This window comes from Hibiscus syriacus, unplaced genomic scaffold, assembly GCF_006381635.1.
Source record: "Hibiscus syriacus cultivar Baekdansim isolate YM2019G1 unplaced genomic scaffold, ASM638163v2 tig00002237_pilon, whole genome shotgun sequence".
Classification (NCBI taxonomy): domain Eukaryota; kingdom Viridiplantae; phylum Streptophyta; class Magnoliopsida; order Malvales; family Malvaceae; genus Hibiscus; species Hibiscus syriacus.
Window position 1 is genome coordinate 3873616 of NW_024061918.1, and position 21637 is coordinate 3895252.

Consider the following 21637-nt stretch of genomic DNA (forward strand, 5'->3'; position numbering starts at 1 on the left):
GAATACATTTTATGCATCGATGCAGACACCATGCATTGATGCACTTAGGCTTATTCAAAACATTGAATGCATTTTATGCATTGATGCACACTTAGTGCACCGATGTACTAAGTGTTCCAACGGTCAAAATATTTGAATTTTGCACTTGATGCACCGATGTACCCTGTGTATGCATCGATGCACTGACACTCCTAATTGATTTTATTAATTGTTTTCACACTTAAACGGCTCTATTGACTCCACTAATCATCCCCAACGTTCAGAATCAATTGAAGGAGTATTTAAACAAGCTTAGAAGCCATTAATCAATAACAAGAAACAATAATCAACAAGAATCAAGAGAGAATCAAAGAGAAAGCATCAAACCTCAAGTTTAAGCATTTTCAAGCCTATTTCATTCAATATTCATTTTTTCTTTCAAGAACACTTATTGTACTCAATTGTATTATTCTTGAGTGTTCTTTCTTTATTCTAGAATTGTGCAAACAATCTACCTTGTGAGGATTTTCTTGTAAGTTTGCAAATTTGTAATATTCTCTTTAAGAAAGAGTGTTCTTAAGAATTGGGGTATATTCTTGAGGGAGTTTTAAGGTTATCTCTTTGGCCTCAAAAGAAAGAACAAATTAGTGAATTTGTTGGAAAATCCTTAGTGTGGATAGCTAAGGTAGTGGACGTAGACTTTGGTTGAGAAAGTCGAACCACTCTAAATCGTTGTGCAATTACTTTCAATTTTCTGCAAAAGCTTCCACCAAAATTTTAATCACCCACTCTTGGCCGATTCTATCGATCAATTAACTCAACATGCCTGTAAATGAACAATTTGCTGTGAAATTAACATTTTAGAGGGAAATAAAATTTTGATTTAAAAATTGTATAAAAAGGTATAAAGTAGTAAAGTTCGGTTAAAATTCAGATAATTGGATTGAATCAAAATTTTAAGAACGTGATACCCCGAATTCCAGGTCCGTAGTCCAGGCCAACCCAAGACCCATAAGTTGAGTCTATTAGATCTCCCAAGTTAGCTTGAACTAAGTCAAAGGGGTTCGTGAGGGATGCATGAGGGTTGCGTCTGATGTAGAGATTCCAGGCCACATTCTTGGTAGACTAGAGGGGTGTGTGAGCACTAAGATACAGAGATCCCTCATATGCACCATGATGTCTACCCTAGAGTAGAGATTGAGTATACGAGTGTACTCACTAATGTATGAGATTGGATAGCTTAATGTATTTATCTTATACGCTTTTAGTATGATCTAGTTGTTAGTGTGGCACTAAGCTAGTTAGCTCAGCGTTTGGAATTTGTTTCCTTACATAGATTAGGTGGAGCAGTCGAGGAGCTTAAAGTGGCCGAGGTCCAGATGTAGAGCAGATCAGAGTACATCTAAAGTTTTTGAAGGACATGTATATTTGTAAAACATATTGTAAATTTGTGTCGTCAATTTATTAAAAGTTGGTTTGTATTATTTTAAATGTAAATATCTATTTGGGAGCTATACAGTTTAAAGTTTAATTTGTATTTTTATAGTTGTTTTTCTTATGAAAATGATCATTTTAAAGTAAGAAAAAGTTTAGTCAGCCACTTCGGTGGTTCCAGGTAGCATCTTAATGGGTCGATTGTGTGTCGTACTAGTTTAGAGTGTTACATTTAATGGTATTAGAGCTAGGTTTAGGCGTTCATAGGATCCACGAGTCAGTGTCGGTAAAGAGTTTATGAGTGTACATGCCCCTAAAATGTTATGTCGTACTTTTATATAGCAATAGTAGTAGTAACTCATTGTTTCCGTCTTAATCTTAGATTTTAGATATGGATGAGAGCCTAAGCCACAGTAGAGAGGGTAGGCATAAGAGTAGAGCTTCCTTAGCTGTTGATTCTGGTGATGATTTCATCCCAGACTTAGAGTATGGAGACCCTAGAGAGGCGGGAGTTGATGAGGCAACTTTCTTTAGAAATCTAACCTCTAATCTAGAGCATATAACTAGAACCCTTCCCGGGTTACCTGCTACCTCACATGTTCAGCCAGTCCAACCAGTTTCTCTAGTCGTAGCAAGGAAACCCTAGTAAAGAGGCTTCAGAGGTATCAGACCACCGATTTCTTCAGTACAGGGGATGATGATCTTATAGTAGCCTATCAGTAGTTAAGATAAATCCTTAAGACCCTTCATCAGTTGTATCTCACCCTCGAGGAAATGTTAGAATGAGTCATCTCCCTACTGAAAGGTGACGCCATAGATTGGTGAAAAATTGTCGAGATGTCATTAGAGCCTGATCGACCTACTTGGGACTAATTTTTGGAGGAGTTTCGCTAAAAGTATATCGAAGAGGCCCATATGGATGAATTGAGGGACCGTTTTTACTTAGTTAACCCAAGAAGATAGATATGTTTATAAGTATAAGGTAGAGTTCATCCGGTCGAGTAGATATGCCCCAGAGTTAGTTTCATTAGAGTATCACCGTTGTAGAAGGTTTAGAGAATGTATCCAATTAGATATTCTGACACACCTAGTTGTCGATCCACCGTTGGTTTTTTGTCGAGTTAGTCTTTTAGGAGAAGGTTGTAAAAAGGGTTATGGGAAGAAAAGCAGTAAAAGAGAGTTATACTTTTAATCAGGGTAGAGAAGTGACCTAGTCAGCAGAACCATCCCAGAATACGAGAGAGTCTCAGGGGTTTTGAAGGGACCCAGTCGATCATCTTAGCAGATCAGTATAGAGTTCGAGAAAGGGTGGGAGTAAGACCAGTCAGCGTAGGAGACCATTGGCCATTACTTCATTTACAAGTTCTGAAGGTTCGTAGAGGCCATAGTCTCAACCTAATTGTTCTACATGCAGTAAGAGGTATTTGAGAGTTTGCAACCAAGGAACCAGAGGTTGTTATCATTGTGGTTCCCTGGATCATTTTATCTGAGATTGCCCAGAAGCTCGGGATTTAGCTCCAACGTCGACTCGATAGTTAGCTCTGACAGTTCATAGGAGTAGAGAATCTCAAAGAGAAGGGAGTTCTTCTGGTCAGACTAGTGGGGGTGTAGTTCAGTCTGGAGCTAGTGTGGAGCCTAGAGTTGCCTCCCGACAGTATGTGAATCGAGCTTAAGAGGATGATGATGCAGCTGATGAGATTTCAGGTACACTTACCCTATTTCCTATTTCAGTAACCACCCTAGTCAACCTAGTGTTCAACTCTTAGGATTAGATGTTCTAGTAGGTAAGATTTGTTCGTAGATGCCCTGTTAAAATTTCGAGGATGAAATTTCTTATAGGAGGAGAGAGTTGTAATACCCTAAATTCCAGATCAGTAGTTTAAGCCAATCCAAGACCCATAAGTCGTGCCTATTAGATCTCCCAAGTTAGTTTGGACCAAGTCAAAGGGGTATTGGGCTTAAGTTGGTCCAAGAGTTAAGATAAATTGGTGATTTTAGTTTGAGATAAAAGAATGAGGAACCTAAAGTGTAGTTTACCCATGTCTTGTTTTAAAGGATAAAACCGCTTATTTTAGGAAGAATTCTTGTGAACCATTACTTACCCAAAAATATCTTACATTCTACTTATCCTCTCTCTTCCTTTTCTCTCCAAGAGTAAACAAAAGGTGGAAGCTTTTGGAATTTCAAGCTTAGTTTGAATAAACCAATGTATGAATCCTAACCCTCACCATTCAAGCTTCATTTTAAGCCCCTAATCTTGAGTTTTAAGTATAGTTTTCAAAAATAGGGTTTTTAGGATTTAAAGGAACCAAGCGTATTAAGCTTGTTTTTAGTAAATTTGAGTTATTTAGAGTGTCCTTAACCTTGTTTCAAGCCTTAAATAAGTTAGTAAATCCTTTTCTTACCTTTGTTTAGCTAAGGAAGTGGGAGAAAGTTCTAAGGCTAGAAGCAAAGAAAAAATGAATCCTAATTGATTCGAGAGGAGTTTTAGCAGCCAAGGAAGCCATGTAACACACGCACAACTCCTTCATACCCTTAGTGGATCATTAGAAATGCAAGATAGCTAAAAAGTGGAGTTTGAGTATGTTAAGTAGATTTTTATGTCAAGATGCATGTTTTAGAGTTATGATACAATTTAAAGCCTTTTTTATGATCCTTATAATTTACATAAGACTTAATAAGAATTGGGAAATCTTAATGTAGCAAAATTAAAGGGTTTGGATGGCATTTTTGTGCCTAAATAGGGCATTTTTATGAGTTGATATCGATACTACATGAAGAAGTATCGATATCGTTCCTTAAGAAAGCTTAAAGCCAAGAGTTTTAAAATAGCAATATGGATACCCCTTAAAAGAGTATCAATACTGAGGGTTTGGTATTGAGACTGAGGGGCTTGGTATCGAGATCGAGATTCCATAATGCCATTTTGGTATCGGTACTCTAGGTAGTATCGATACCCAGGTCTCGGTATCGATACTCCCAAATGAGTATCGATACTCCCAAATGAGTATCGATACTCTCCCTTTTCTTTCAAGAGAAACTAACATAGGGGTATCGATACCTTGGGTTGGATATCAATACTAAAGAGAGGGTATCGGTATTGTAAGGCTAGTATCGATGCCAAGGTTATGTTGTGGGCTTTAAAGTAAGAGGATTTGAAGGGGCAAGTGAGTTTCCCAAAAGCTTATAATTACTTCCAAATAAGACTACAAGTGAGAATGATCATAATGTTTAATCAAACATAGAATCGAGTTAATGTAGGATGACATGAAACAAGCCTTGTTTGAATACTAAAAAAAATCAGGACACCTGAGTTCCTTTAGAAAAGCTAGTGGTGTCGATGTATAGATGCAATCCGGATATCCTTAGGTAGTGCGCGAGACATTTTAAAGTGACTAACTAGGCGCAAGGTCCGAAACCTGTGACGGGTTGTTTAGTCGAAGGTATTGCATCCGATGCAGATATTCCAGGCCACATCCTCAGTAGACTAGAGGGGTGCGTGAGCTCTGAGATGCAGAGATCCCTTATCCGCACCATGATGTTGACCCTAGAGTAAAAAGTGAGTATACGAGTGTACTCACTAATGTATGAAATTTGATAGCTTGATGTATTTCTCTGATACACTTTTAGTATAATCTAGTTGTTAGTGTGGCACTGAGCTAGTTAGCTCAGTGTTTGGAATTTGTTTCCTTAAGCAGATTAGGTGGAGCAGTTGAGGAGCTTAAAGTAACCGAGGTCTATATGCAAATCAGATCAGAGTACGTCTTAAGTTTTTGAAAGGCATGTATATTTGTAAACCCTATTGTAAATTTGAGTTATCAATTTATTAAAAGTTGGTCTCTATTATTTTAAATGTAAATATCTATTTGGGAGCTCCCTAGTATAAAGTTTAATTTGTATTTTTATAGTTGATTTTCTTATGAAAATGGTCATTTTAAAGTAAGACAAAGTTTGGTCAGCCACTTCGGTGGTTCCGTATAGCATCCTAATCAGTCGACTGTGTGTCGTACATGTTTTGGTGTTTAGAGAAATTTTGAAGGATGATAAAAAAAGGTTAAAAATATTATTTTTACAATTTAGAATAGTGACATTTAACATGGATTATTGGAATTAAGTTCAATTTTCTATGTTAAACCGAAATTGTAAAGTTTGATGACTAAATTGCAATTTTCAAAAATTGCAAAGGATAGAGATGAAAAGTTAATTTTTGTTGTTTCATCTTTGACTTTGGAATATTAAAATGGAAGGTAATACAATGGCAAGTTAAAATTATCATATTTTATTAAGGGAAAAATGATAATTTTACTTTAGTTGAATTTTAAATTCAATTATATTAGAATCAATCAAAGTGTATTATGATAATTATTAAAGAAATTTCAAGAAATTTTCAGCTTCTTCAACCCTTCAAGCCATGTACTCCATTTCTAGGTAAGGAAGAATTTTCAATTTGATCTTTAAGCTTATTTAGTTGATTTTTGGGCTAAAATGTGAAAAAAGGAATTAATCTACATTAAATTCTCTATCATTTAGTATAAGTATTTCATAGTTTCCTTGCTTGAATATTTGAGATGGTTGTTATGGTGAAAGAAGAATAAGTTAGATTTTGGTGATTTAAAGGTTGATTTTGATGTAGTAGTTGTTGTTGTAGAGTTGTTTCCAATCTTACATGATGAATAAAAGCCATTAGAAATGGTTATTGAGATTTGATCACTTTAGGGTTTTATGAAGAACTATTGATTTTGGATTGAATTTGATATGGAATTGATTTGAAATTGCATGGAATTGATTTGAAATTGCATGGAATTGAAGTTAGGAGGTTCAATTCATGCTTGAAATTTGGATGAAAACCATGCTTTAAAGCTTCAAGTAGGTTCATCCATAAGGAAAAATTAGGGGGAAATTTGTAAAAAAAATCCTATGGGTTAGAATTTATATTTGAATGATTCTACATGCTTTAGAGATTGGTTTGGACCAATTTGGAAATTTGTGGAAGTGTAGGGATAATTTTGCATAAATTGAAAATTTTAGGGATTGAAGTTCAATTTTTAAATAGTTGATGTACAATCCTGGAAATTAATATTGGAATACTGATTTTAGAGTTAAAATATTGATTTGGATCAAATTGCAAGTTTCCTAAAGATAGGGGACTAAATCGCAAATAAGGAAAATATGGGAGATTAATTGGTAATTATGCAAGTTTGAAAGTATTAGTTTGAATCTAATATTAGAATGATAGAAATTTGGGGGTTGGAATTAAATTAAAGTGAAATGGTAAAGGACTATTTTGAATAAATTGGAAAAGTTAGAATGAATTCTAAAAGAATTCATAAATTCGTAGTTAAAGTGTAAAGTTGTTAAATTTACGTGGATTAGTGATGAATATGAGTATTAAAGGAATTGAAGAGTCATTTTGGAATATTGAGATTGATATTGAGTTGTGAAATGATTTTTATATCGAACAAGAATTGTATGTATGTATATATTTATATATATATATGATGTTGTATAGATCGTGATAAATCTTGTGATCAAAGCGAACATAAAGCAAATGATCAAAAACAAGAGTAAAGGACATTGACGTTAAAGGTTTAGATAGTGAGGCTAATAAGGTGAGTTCATTATTGTTTTATACTACCGTATATGATATGAGGACGACTTGCGATGACCCAACCTCGAATGATTTGGTACGAAGAGTATTTAAAGTATATTATGATTTATTTTTATAGTGTTTACAAAATGATATTCAGATGATTTGAGTATAAATTACTCAATAAATTTTTATATAATATTTTATTAAAGGATGTTTTGAATAATTTTTGAAAATAGTTTTGAAATGATTATATGCTATAAACTATTCAAAGTACTTTATAAGTATCTGATAGATGGTTATGGATGATTTCGGATATGAACTGCCCAATGTACTGATTTTTTATAAAGGATAATTGGACATGTTGATATATATATATGGATACATTGAATATATAAATGAGATATGATAATGACATAAAAGCCCATTGTATGTGCATTGAGAGTTGTAGGTACAATTGGTATGCCATGAGGTGGAGTGATTATTGAACCAGTACATTCGTGTACATTACATGTGGCATCATTGGTGCAAGATATATGAGGCATTTTCGAGTGCATATTATTGTTTACTGATGAGACACCTGGAGTGCATATTGCGCACACACGTACCTTGCATTCTCATTTAACGTACATTGCATTCTCATTTAACGTACATTGGGCTATACTTAAATGAAATTGAAAAGTGCAGGTTATATGATCTAAATAAGTGAATAATACAAGTTATTTGAATTGAGATGAATGCAAATAGTTTGCCATGAGTGATGATTTTGACATGATATGCCTTTTATGTGATAATGTAACTATATATTTTATATGATTTGAAAGAAAGTAAATATTTTTCTGAGTATACTAATTTGGCATTATATGCCTTTTATATATATATATATATATATATATATATATATATATATGTGAAAGGATGGTTTTCAAGTTACAATTTCAGTATAAAGAAAAAATGTTATATTTATATGTTCATATATTTTTACACAACAGTTTTAGAAATTTGAATAATTATAAGCCTTTCACGTTTTAAAATGCTTTATTTTAGTTTATATGTCTCACTAGGTGGAAACTTAGCGTGTGAATGTTTCATGTGTAGGTAAAGAAAAAGATAAAGTTGTGGAGTGAGGAGCATACCAAGAATTACTTTTGTGGAATCATATCAACATACCGTATCAGTAAGACATACTTTAATATTATTTTGATTTGTTTAGTGGCATGTATTATACTATAAATATTCTAGTTGCTCTGATGTATTAGTTATAAAAAGGTTTGTAATATTAAGTTAAAACTGCTTTAATATGGATAGTATTAGATCTAATTAATAGGATGGACGAATAATATTTTTATTAAATCATGTTTTAAAAGTTAATCGATTGATTTTTAAATTAGGCAGTTTCTAGGTAGTTTTATTTATTATATTAAACAACATTGAACTACCTAGTTGCTGTCTGAAATAAGATTTTAATAAGAAGTCGAAATATCACGTTATGAGTTTATGCAATTAAATGATTTCGTACTAAAGGTTAAATTTAGAAATTTTAAAGAAAGAAAATTTTACCGAGTTTCGAATAGTAGATGTTTTATATGATTGATGTGATATTTTTAACTCGTAATTAAGTATGTATATGAATTAAGGGTGTTACACTTTCAAGCCCCTATTTTTCAACTTTAATATCAATAACACCTAAAATTGATCTAACATCTAAAGTTTATGTGCTCAAATAATGAGAATCGATATAGAAAATTATTAAGTTTTAGATCAATGAAGGTTTTAAAATTTGTACTAACAAATTTGATGATCATTGTCTGTCTTACATTGATCGTCTGATGCTTGAAACCTAAGGAGATTGGATTCAAAATCTCGGTAAAAGATTGGATTATTAGGCGTCATAGAGTTTGAAGATTCTTCTTCTTCATTCTCTAAACATGTAGAGTGGAAGGCATCTTTTTGAAAGGTACAAAGAATCAAAAGCGGGGGTGCTTTTGATGACCAAGTGAAGTCGTTTTTACATAATTATTGATGACAAAAAAAGGAAGCCTTTTTTTTTGTTCCTTTCAGGTTTGGCAGCACATATATTTTATTTCAAGCTTTTAATGCTTTATTTTTAAGCCATTTGTTTTGAAAAGGTTTTCTTTTCTTTTCACTTTGCCAATCAAACAAATGGTATTTTGATTGGTTGATTTTACAAATACATCTTCCTCGTCAATTATTGCTCGCCCCTTCGTCTATGAGTTTTCTTACATGTTTAAAATAGCGTGTTTAATTTCTAACTACGGATCTACAAAATTTAGACTAAAATTTTAATAGTTTTTCTTTAAATAAGTATATATTTTTTTCTCCTCTTAACACATGAAATTAAAGCTAACAATTTTTTTCGATTTCAAACCAAATGCTATTGTTGCAAAGGCAGAATACAAAGGGATGGAATTGAAACAAATTCAAACTATAAGTCAAGTGTATTGAATTGTTAGACTTAATTGTCAATTTTCCAATTAAGAAATGTAAAAATTCAACACATTTTATAAACGTGGAAAGTGGATTGGTCATGGTTTCAAAAAAAAATTTGTCGATGTTCAATGTTTCAAGTCGGGTACTATTTTTTTAGGTAGAGAGCAGAGCAGCCCTTTGTGTGATTTACATAATAATTTAACAAATAATAATATAAATTTGAGTAGAAGTATAACTCGAAATTTTTAGTAATTAGTAGATTGATTTTCAAATTTTAATTGAATCTCTCTACTCTGTATCATATGTATGTATATCACATATGAAAAATATAAAGAAAAATATATTTATTTTATATTGCTATAGAAAACAGTTTAAATTGAAATCAAATACTATCATAATATTATAAATATTTACTATGAAATTTTATTTCATGCAACTCGACTTGACTCAAATTTTATAAAATCAAATTGACTAAAAAATGTATAAAAGAAAATTTGAGTTATAAAATAAGACTCGACAACTCAAATAACTCAAAATTTTTTTATTCGACTCAATCAAATATCCACCTTAAACCTAACTATCCTAAAACCAACTAACTAGGGATAAAATACAAAGTAGAAATAAGTGTAATAAAATTTCATAAAATTTGGTTCCCACATGTGTTATATTATCAGGAACCTTCTAAACTAACTGATCAATTCCCGATTCAACAGTCGAAATTTTGGAATATGATATGTTACGCAAAGGCCCAATAATCAACCAGTCTTTGATTAATCGGCTTAAGAAATATCAGTGCCTAATCTAGGTTTTTTTTTCTCTCAATAGCTTAAATAGTTTTATTAATTAGTCCAATAAGATATATAGAAGTTTATTTTAGAATCACGACATTTGTTTGTCACGTCAAAGTGATAAATTTACCCAAATAATATTTTTTATTTAAATTTATCACATTGAGTAGATAAATTTTAATAAAATATAATTTTTCTTAAATTTTATCACATTGAGATAAAAATTTAAATAAAAAATATATTTTATTAAAATTCATCACATCGACATGATGATTTTCAAATTACTGTAATAAATATTGTTAATCAATAAATATGTTTGCCTTATTGGGTCAAAAACCCGTAATCTAATTAAGCAACTAAGCTTTATTAACCAGTTTTTTTATAATTAATTAATTTATTTTATTTATATAAAAAATAAGTGGATAACTTTCATCTTAGGAAAGACAGGTGTGTTACATCAAGCAAAAGAATGTGGTTCATATTGTGTTGATTTGGTTGGGGAAAACATGTCACGTGATGCTCCCATGGAAAATATCATGTGCTTTGTATGGCACAAAAATCAAGACATGAAGGAGACTCAAGCCTACCTGGTTTGGTTTGGTTGGGTGCATTTGACAGAGCCATTGAAATGACAAAGTAATAAACATGGCATTTTCATGTTTGGTTAAGGCATTCCAGCAGGAGGCCAACAATTGGGGAGGGGGTTCAGGTAAATAAATAGCTAATATTTAGTTGCATTTGGACAGTCCACTGTCCAAGTATTTTAAGCTAAAAATAACCGCGGCACAATAGTATCCTTATGTGTAGCTATGAAAAAGATTGCATCAAATTCTCTAATTTTTTGGGGAGTCCAATTCTTATGAGGGCCGAATAAGCAATTAGTTGGTACGATACTAGCACAATTGTCAATGCAACAGCAGACAATATATGCCCGTTGAGGCCAACGGGCTTTATGGCCGGAAAATCTCCTAAGAAGCAAAATTTTATGGGATCACCACAACCATAAGCTTCATCAAGAGTTTGTGTATATTGTGGATAATGGAAATGTTTTCGACTATAAAGATCAATCACGAAACCATAATGCTTGATCTCAAGAATAACACCATAGTCTCTAGTCATGCCGGAAAAGAAACCGACGACCATCATCGACAAACCCCATTTGACTACACGCATGCAAGAGCCCAATAAAGGTTACCCAATAGGCATCATCCCATTGACAAAACCCGCAGAGCTTGTCCATGGATTGCAAGCCCTTGTATCATAGCTGACCAAGACACGACACACCGTTCGTTCCTCTATCTCCTCAAAAATCCTCCAAGCATCGGCATTCCAAATACATGTCAATCGAAGTATTTAAATCTCTTTAACATTTCTTCCAAATGCACTTCTTTTGGAGTATTCGTGTACCCAAATCAGCACAAGCTGAAAGAACAGCCACTACACTGACCTCATAAACAAGTTAGCCCCTTCCAGATGTGAACACACGCAGATATCATCATCATCCTCGGCATCACATTTCTCTCAGGCATACGCGAAAAGAACCCATAAGCACCCCCGAAATCTCTGCTTCTCATCAAATGGCTAATCATAACATTCAAGTTCCAACCGACATCTTGTAGCGGCATTTTATCAAACACCAACCTAACAGTTCATTTCTCCACACATCCCATAAATATTCAAAATCATATTTTGCAAGACCAAGTTCCAGTGAAACCCAAGTTTCTGGATAACCCCATGAATGATCTTACCATTTTTATCATCCAACAAAGCCGTGTGCAAGCTTTGAGGGAGAAAGTGCAAGTGAAACCATCGGGAACAACATCTAGTTCACATAAACGAGTATAATTTCAAGGATGTGTTTTCCTAGCATTAATATTTTTTAAAATCTGAAGAGCCCGTGTTTGATTGCCTTGAAAAGGTTCATCCATGGCTTCATCAAGACTGTTGGAAAATGATATTTTAAGCCTTTTCTGAAATGAAATGGTCAATCCGTTCTTAAACCATTGACATCCTCAATGTCGAAACTCAATCACTAGATCATATGTTTTTGTGTGTGTGCAGGGCCGGTCCAATGAGTTTTAATACCCTCTGCGAGATAATAATTTTATGCCCATATACTTGTACCGTATAATAGACAAAACATAAATAATTTTTTTAAAACAAAAATGTAATATAAATTATAGTCAAACAATATTAATACTAATACAAACCAAAACCTAAAAATACTATAATCAATTTGCGGTTTTCTCCAAAAATTATGTGAATCTTAACTATATTGAAGCAGATAAAAAAAGCCATGTAAATCACTATAGTTGTATAGCACCTAAAAACAAATGAACGTGTGAACGTAATGACATGCTTGAGAAGATGAACTCAAACATAAGTTATCTACTTATATCCACATCAAACCAATCATACCTAGATTTAATACATCTGAATATCGATGCACCAAAAGCCATAAAAAAAATCAACCAATATCAAGTTTCCTCAGCGGGAGTTAGATGCCCCATCTGCTCTGCAAGGTTATTTACATTATTCATATTCCACCAAAATCTTCTCTGATCACCAGGTTTGCTTTCATTCTTTCTAGCAACGGAATCTTTTCTTTCTAACTGGACTTCCTGAGTTTCAGTTGAACCAGGATTTTCAGTCAAAAATTGTTCCCAGAACATATCATTAACGCCAGCTCTGGGAGGTTCAGTAGTTCTTGCAGGTTGTTCCTTTTCTGTAATAGGCTTAGATGTAACAACTGGGGCAGGCTCAGAGTTCATGTCAATCCCGGGGGATTTAGGTTGAGCATCAATATTAAGCCGAATGCAAGATATTATTGATGGTGTTTCTGCACAACTTGTTGATTCATCTAATTCAAGGTTTGAATTACCTTGAACGTTAGTTTAACCAAAATCATGAACCATATTCTCCCAAAACACCATAGATGACTCTAATTGTTCAAATGGCTCGATGTTGGACGACAATGTGAAATTTGCATTTTCTCTAGCGATTATGGAATTGCCTGTCTGACTATCTTCAATCCCGGCTTCATCATATAAGTAGCAATTCTAGGCAACCTTCTCTTTTTGTCATTAGTCTCCAATTGTGGTGTCAGATTTATGGCAAGCCCTGATTTCTGCAAGACTTGAGCCACGGAAGACATCATTTTTCGCTGCCTCTGTTCCATATTCAGTAAACGCTCCCTCAAAAGTTGCATTTGCATCTGAAATCCTTGCTGTGTCTGTTCATGCCTCTTTAACTCTGAAGCAAGCGACTCTTTTTCATTCTTAAGTCTCTCAATCTCATCCCTTAGGTTCTGTCTCTCTGGTTCTGTTAATGAAGAAGCTCCTTGACCTGTGTTATGAACCCCCTCAAACATGCTGCCCCCTCAATCATGCTGCCCTGGGCTAATGCCCATCTGGCACATGTATTGGGCCGGCCCTGTGTGTGGGGAGATAAACTAAGACTAAGGAATGCAATAAATTAAAAACAGAACGGCTCTGCATTCCACTAACAAGTTCGAAACCAATGACTGTAAAACGCTCATGTTTTGCTTAAGAAATGTCCATCGTATCTTCATGAAATTTATAACCGATACCTGGTTAATACATCCCGATAAAATCTCCAATGGTTTCTAGATTTCATTGTCTACCTCAAGATGCCAATCAAAGGATCTTATTTGAAGATTTCCAGATTAAGCCAACCCCTGCAATCAGAAAGATAACATGTAAATTTGTGCTCTATTAGAAGATAAGTGAAGAGCAGAGAGTACGAATTACATCTTAATATCGTCAAGGTGGTCATCAAAATCTACAACATCCTGCCATTTTTTTGCATGAAATGTATCTGACAAAACAACATTAGCAGCTGGCTCCTTTATTACCAATCGGCTGCCTCCATCTGGTCCAGCCAGTTTCCAGTTCTTGGATGCATCCCTTATATAAACCTTATACGTGGCAAGACAAATATACCATTAGCCAAAGGCATAGTATAGGTTATTGGATCATGAATCATTAACAATCCAAAAAAATAAAAAAAATGAAGGAAAACACCTCAAAATGACCAGAGGGTTGAATCGAAAGTATATTACAAAAGATCCAATTGTACTTAAAACGATACCTATGGAGGTCATTCGATGAAATTAATGCACAATATCTGACGGTCACTACATATATTCAAAACAGTTTCACATTAATAGGCAACAGGAATACTTCGGGTACCTATTTCACTAATAGTACTGATATTGTTATGCTCGATATGTAGCATCATATCATAGGGATTAAATGAAGTTTGAAGCATAATTTCATATTCATATTCTTGATTCGCATATAAAATAAATAAATCAGATAACTACAACATTCACATTTGTTCCACTGCTATTCAATACTTCAAAAAAAATCTGGGAACTGATATTGCAAAAGGCAATGGGTCCTTGCTCCTATCAATTCAAAGAGATGTAGAAATTTTATACCTGGAATCGATAATAGCAATTGTATTTGCAGCCTATACTTCCAGCATGCCTACAAAGGGGTGTTCAATCGGTTAATTCAGTTAACCGACCGAACCGAACTACCCAAAATTAATTAAACGAATTTTTTCCCTTTAACCATTAACCGAATCAATTATTTTCGAAATTTTTTAACCAAACCGAACTAAGTTCGGTTAATTAGTCGATTAACTGAAATTTATAAATAATATATATTATATATTATATATTAAATATTTAATATTTTTGATTAATTTGGTTAAAATCAAAATTAAACACCCCTATTAGCTAAATTATATAAATAATATATTAAATAATAAATAATTTCAATTAATTCGATTAATTAATCAATTTCAAATAGAACTAACTGATAACCAAAGTTTAAAAAAACCTTTAATCTTTAACAGATCGAACCCAAAATTAACCGACTGATTAACCGAAAAAAATGTCGGTCTGGTCGGCTAATTTGGTTTTAACAAAATTATGAATACCCCTACGCCTACGTGTCTACTGTGAGTTGTGGATATACTTAGTTTGTTTGTTATTTTGTTATTTGTTAGTTTAGATTAGATTGACCTTGTCCCTAATTTATTTTCAAATGTTTGTATAGTTGTTAGGCACCCTAGTAGGGTAAAAGGGTAAAACTATAGTCTATAAAAGACTAACTTTGTATACTGTAATCTATGAGAAAATACTGAAAAAGAAACTCGTTTTCAGTTTCCACATGGTTTCTAAAAACATAGAGATGACCAATTCATCTTTAATTGATGTCCAATCAATCACAGAACCTACTTTTGGTTCTGATGATGCTTCTGAAACCTTGAATTCGACTGTCACATGAAACAAATTACTGGACCATAATTATCTTCAATGGTCACAGTTGGTAAAGCTTTTTGTTACTGGAAAAGGGAAGATTGGGTATATTTCTGGCGAGATTCAACAACCCACCACTCTTGCACCAGACTATGACAAATAGGTGCACGAAAATGGAATGATTATGTTCTGGTTGATTAATTCCATGGAATCTGCTGTTGGGGAGAGTTTTCTCCTTTATGCTACTGCACATGATATTTGGTGTGCAGTACGTGACAACTATTCTAGTTCAGACAATGTTTCTGAAATTTTTGGGATTGAAAGCAAGGCTGCGAATCTCAAACAAGAAACGATGATTGCCACTCTTTATTATAATACTCTCACTCGTCTCCGACAGCAACTTGATCTATATGATGCTCATGATTGGGAAACTCAAAATGATGCAGCCCTTTACAAAACGACCACTGCTCAGCGAAGGATATTTCAGTTTTTGAATGGATTAAATAACAACTAGGATGTGGTTCGTGGCAGGATTCTTGCCACAAAGCCTCTATCTTCCATTCGTGAAGTGTTCCCTGAGGTTCGAAGGGAAGAAAGTAGACGAACATTGATGCTTGATGTTGTTGATGGATCAACTTTGCTCACTCATTCATCCTCTACAAATCGAAACCATAAAGGAAAATCATGGTGTGATTACTACAAGCAAACAAGACATATTCGAGATCAATGCTGGAAGCTTCAAGGCAAACCAGTGGATTGGAAATCTTCTTCTAGCAGATGGTCCAAGGAGACTAACTCTAATCTGGCCAGCAGTGACATGACCAGTAGATTTACCAAACAACAAATTGATGACATGCCTCGATTTTTTGGGTAATTTCTTGGTCCTCCGAATACAAATCTTGTTGCTCTATTTCTCCAAATGGCACCACTTTTTCTGCTGCTCTTCACACTACAAAGAATGCAACGAATTGAATAGTTGACACTGGGACTTCTGATTACATGACCGGCAATCAAGATCTTATTTGTAAGGTTCGGGTTCCTAACAATCGGTCCTCTATACGAACGACAAATGGTTCTTTGTTTGGAATTACAGGAAGTGGATTTGTTTATATAAATGAGGACATAGTTCAGCAGAATGTTCTTTATGTTCCTAACTTATCATGCAATCTCCTATCAATTAGTAAATTATCTAAAGATTTGAATTATATTGCTACATTTACTGATCATACTTGTACTTTGCAGGCAACGAACTCGGGGAAGACGATTGGCAATGCTAGACTGTTGAATGGGCTCTATGTTCTTCTCCCTCAGCAGCCTTCACCTAATCCAAGTGGTTTTTCTTCTTCCATTGGGTTTTTCCCATAGAAAAAAAATGATGATGTGATGTTATGGCATTATCGGTTAAGACATCCTAGCTTCCACTATTTGGCCAGATTGTTTCCACACTTATTCATAAATAAGAAGCCTAATTCCTTTTACTGCTCCATATGTAAATTGGCCAAACACACCAAAAGCTCTTATCCACCATCATTATATAAACCTTCTAAACCTTTTTCATTAATCCACAATGACATTTGGGGCCCTCTAAGGTCAAAAATATTAATGGCTATCGTTGGTTTATCATCTTTATTGATGATCATAGTAGGACCACTTGGACTTGATGAAAAAAATATGAAAATGTCCATCGTTTCAAAAGTTTTTATGCTATAGTTGAAACACAATTTCAAACTCAAATTCAAATCCTACAATCCAATAATGGGAGAGTATTTTACAAACACTTTGGCCGATTTTTTCCAAGAGAAGGCATAGTACAAATTATTTCTTGGTGTTGATACCCCTCAGCAAAACGAGGTTGCCAAGAGAAAAAATAGACATTTGTTAGAGGTAACTCGTGCATGACCCTTTTCTAGGAATGCTCCTAAACATTTTCGGGGTGAGGCTCTTTTACTACCATATATTTAATTAATCAAATGCCTAGTAAGGTATTAAATTTTCAAACTCCTCGGGATGTTTTCTTAGCTAATTATCCTTCCTTTAAACCTATGTCCTCTACTATTCCTTTGTAGGCATTGGTTGTATTGTCTTTGTTCGAAATACAAATCCTACATGTTCCAAATTGGATCCCCTGTCTCACAAATGTCTTTTTCTAGGACATTCTTCTCTTAAGAAGGGTTAAAATGTTATTCTCCAACTTCTCACAAAACCTTGTTTCTATGGATATTTCATTTCTTGAACAAGTTCCATTTTTCCATGCGATTGCAATCCCGGGGGGGAGGGGACGGGATGGATTACAACCTTCTCCGTTCATTGATGACCTATTTTGCCCTCTATTTCACTTATGGTACATTCGAAACTTGTGTCAACTTGTCCCAAACAGTTTTTCAAGTCTTATTTCTATACCTACTCCTATTGCCATGTCCCCCGCTAGTCCTCAAAAGTCTATACACAACACGAAAAACTGTCCCAGAGATTTTTTTACAATCTAGTGCTTTCTGAGAGTTGGCACTCAGTCCGTTTGCTTCACAAGGTAATAAAGGTAGTGGAGTTCTTCTCAACGAACATAATTTTGATGATTTTCCTATTGCTAAAAGGAAGGTGTTAGGCAATGTACTAAACATCGGATACAAAGATTTGTTGCCTACAAGAAATTAACGCATTCTTTGAAAACTTTTATAGTCAACTTAGACATGGTGCGAATACCAGCGACTATAAAGGAGGCTTTACAGGATTCGAAATGGGTTGAAGATGAACTTGGAGCTCTCGAGAAAAATAGCACGTGGGTCATGGTAGATCTACCAAAGGGGAAGAACTTGTCGACTGTAAATGGGCATTTGATGTTAAGTACAACTTGGATGGTAACTTTGAGAGGTACAAAGTCAGGCTTGTGGCCAAGGGCTTGACTCAGACCCATATAATTGACTACAAAGAGACGTTTGCACTCGTAGCTGAACTCAATAATGTGTGATTTTTTTAGTCTAGCTATTAATAAGGATTGAGACCTCATTAACTGGATATAAAAAATTTCTTTCTAAATGGGAGGCTAGAAAAAGATGTATATATGAGTCTTCCTCATGATTTGAAAACAGTCTCAAAGACTCAAAAGGTTTGCAAACTGCAAAAGGCTCTCTATGGCCTTCAACAGTCCCCACGTGTTTGGTTTGAATGATTTACTAAGATAATTCTTAGTGATGGTTACAAGCAATGTCAGGCTGATCATACAATTTTGTGAAGATAGCACCTAATAACAAACATATCACTCTGATTGTGTACGTAGATGATATTGTTATTACTTGTGATGAAGTGTGTGAGAATGACGGGTTGAAAAGATTGTTGAGAACTAAGTTCAAGATAAAGGATTTGGGTAAATTATGATATTTCCTGGGAATGGAAATAGCTCAATCAAATTCAGGAATTTTCATTAATCAAAGGAAATATGTTCTTGATCTCTTGACCAAAACTGGGATGTTTGGTTGCAAGCATATGATAACTCTGATGGATAGAAGTTTTAATATGAATAAGGAAGACATGGGAGATCTTTGGATAAGGAGCAATACAAAAAGTTGGTTGGAAAACTGATTTACTTGTATTTAATACGACCTAATATAACATTTCCTGTTAATATTATTAGTCAACATATGTCCGCATCTTACTGCTGCCCATAGAATACTACGATACTTAAAGTCTAATCCTAGTCATGGTTTAATCTTTTGAAAAATCGAAGATAAAACAATAAAGGTGTATATGGATGCGAGTTAGGCCAGAGAGTTAAATAAGAGAAGAACAACAACTAATTATTGTACTTTTGTATGGGGGAATTTAGTGATATGGCGAAGTAAGAAACAATATGTTGTTTATAGGAGCAGTGCAAGTGCTGAGGCGGAATATAGAGCTTTAGCTCTTGGAACTTGTCGACACCCGTTTTAGTCCGGGGACCCATTTTTATTTTATTATTATTATTATTAATTAAAATTACTTATTATTATTATTATTTTTGATTGCAGGTTACAACGAACCCACCCGAACCCAAATACATTAACAGGCCCAATCGGGCCAAACAAGCAACAAGTACCCAAATCGGGCCCAACAACAAAACTCAATTACAACCATGATCCGATTACAATCCTACCCGGACCCGGTTGTTGTTGCCTACCATCACTGTGCCATCTCCCACGTGAAGCCACTGCCAACACCATGACCATTGCAACACTCCAACAATCAGTAGAAAAATTAATTTTTTTTCTCTATCATGCAATAGGATAAAGCCGAAGAAAATGAATATAAAAGGGGGAGAGGGGGTTTTGGTTTGAGTATAGGGATTCAAAAAAATTTGTAAAAAGGGAGGAAGATCATAATCGAGGGGAAAAAATCCTAATTCGAAAACAATGGTAAATTCCCCTTTCGATTTTCGAAAGAAAAAACAATAAAAAAGAGTTCAAAAAATATTTTCTATTTTTTTTCTATTTTGATAAAAGCAGCAGATTTCTTTTTTGCTTTTTTTTTTCTTTCCTAAGAAACAAAACAAAACCAAACCATCACCAGTAGCAACAATATTCAATAAATATAAAAAAGTGAAAACAAACAAGAGAGATGACTTACCCATTCGACCAGTGAGAGAGGATAGCGTTAGGGGACCCCGCTCGAAGATCCCAACGATGGAGAGGAGCGTCCGAGGGAGGAGAACGACATATCTTGACCACAGCTTGATCCGACGGCGGAGATCAGAGCCTGAGAAAACTGAAGAGTCTCAGCCCTATTTCACAGCGTTGAAGGCCATTTCTCGCAAAACCAAGCCCATATCCACGATGAGGACGTCGAGGCAGATCTCCTGGTAAAATTTGGCGGCCAACGGCCACCGACGATGGTGGTCGGGCTAACGACCGGCGATGGTAAGCCACCGATGACTTGCCGGTTTTAAAAAAAATGAAAAATGAAAAAAAAGAAAAAAGAAAAAAAGTGATATTTATATAAAACTTTAGGGGAAAATTGCACTTAGGTCCCCCTAAGTTATGCGTGTTTTTACAAAATGGTCACCTGAAAAGACCGTTTTTTTAATTTACCTGTTTCTTATACATGTTATATATTTTTGGTTTAATTTCTTTTTAGTCCCTGTATGTTTAGGCGTATTTTGCATTTTGGCCATGTGTAGTGATTATTTAATTTTTTTTAAATAATTAGGGACTGATTTAGTGATATTTCCTTTTTATTTCTCAACACTAACTTTTTAGTTTATTTTCTTACATGTCCATCTACTTTGTGTATATTTTCCATTTCGGTCACTAGTGTTCTATTTATTTTATTTCTTTAATTTTGTGTTGTAATTTGTGATTGTTTTAATTTAGTCAATTTTATTATTTTAGCTTATTCAAATTTATTCACTGATTTTTTTATTCATTTTAGCCACTGTTTGCATTCTGTTTATTATTCTATTATAATTTGAATATGTATCTTCAATTTATGCATTTTAGTCACTGATGGTTTATTAATTGGCTACTGTTTTTATTTTTATTTAATTTTAGTCCTTTTCTTCTTAGTATATTATCTTTATGATTATTTTAATTCGAGTGCCTTATTTTAAATATTTACATTTTGTCATGAATGATTAAAGTTTGGTTTATTTATGATTGTAGTGCTTATATTGTGAAATATTTGCAGTGGTTGCCTTTATTTCTTGTTGGTTGTGTAATTTAATCCCTAAAGTCACCATGTCTAATATTTTGATCCATCATTTACATATTCATTAATTTCTTGTTATTTATAATATTTTTAAATATTATTTTACTCGAGGAATTTATAGAAACACGCCCTAACTGACAATGAGTGTGTTTCCAAGAATTGTTTGAATAAATAATATATTTTATATTCGAATAAATTTTTTTTAATAATTAATATATGTATTTGGGCAATATTATTTTGTATGGGGAACCCATGGAAATGCACCCTTAACTGACAATGAAGGTATTTTCGAGAATTGTTTGTGTAAAACAACAACCCTTATATTTTTTTCTAATAAGGGATCATAATTTAAATGTATATTTGAATTTGTCAATTTCAATATTTAGATGACGTATAATCGCTTAGGTACCAATTTCGGGCGTTGTGGGGGGTGCT

The 21637-nt window shown here is 33.9% G+C and overlaps 1 long non-coding RNA gene and 1 pseudogene across 1 annotated transcript; both read right to left on the reverse strand.

Annotated features, from left to right (window-relative positions):
- Positions 1 to 12518: 12518 nt before the first annotated feature.
- LOC120140117 lies at positions 12519 to 13609 on the reverse strand (annotated as a pseudogene).
- Positions 13610 to 13709: 100 nt separating this feature from the next.
- On the reverse strand, positions 13710 to 14052 carry LOC120139240. The gene is made up of 2 exons (XR_005517604.1): positions 14010 to 14052; positions 13710 to 13936 (listed from the first exon to the last, which is right to left on the reverse strand). It is a non-coding gene; the product is annotated as an uncharacterized LOC120139240 (long non-coding RNA).
- Positions 14053 to 21637: the final 7585 nt, after the last annotated feature.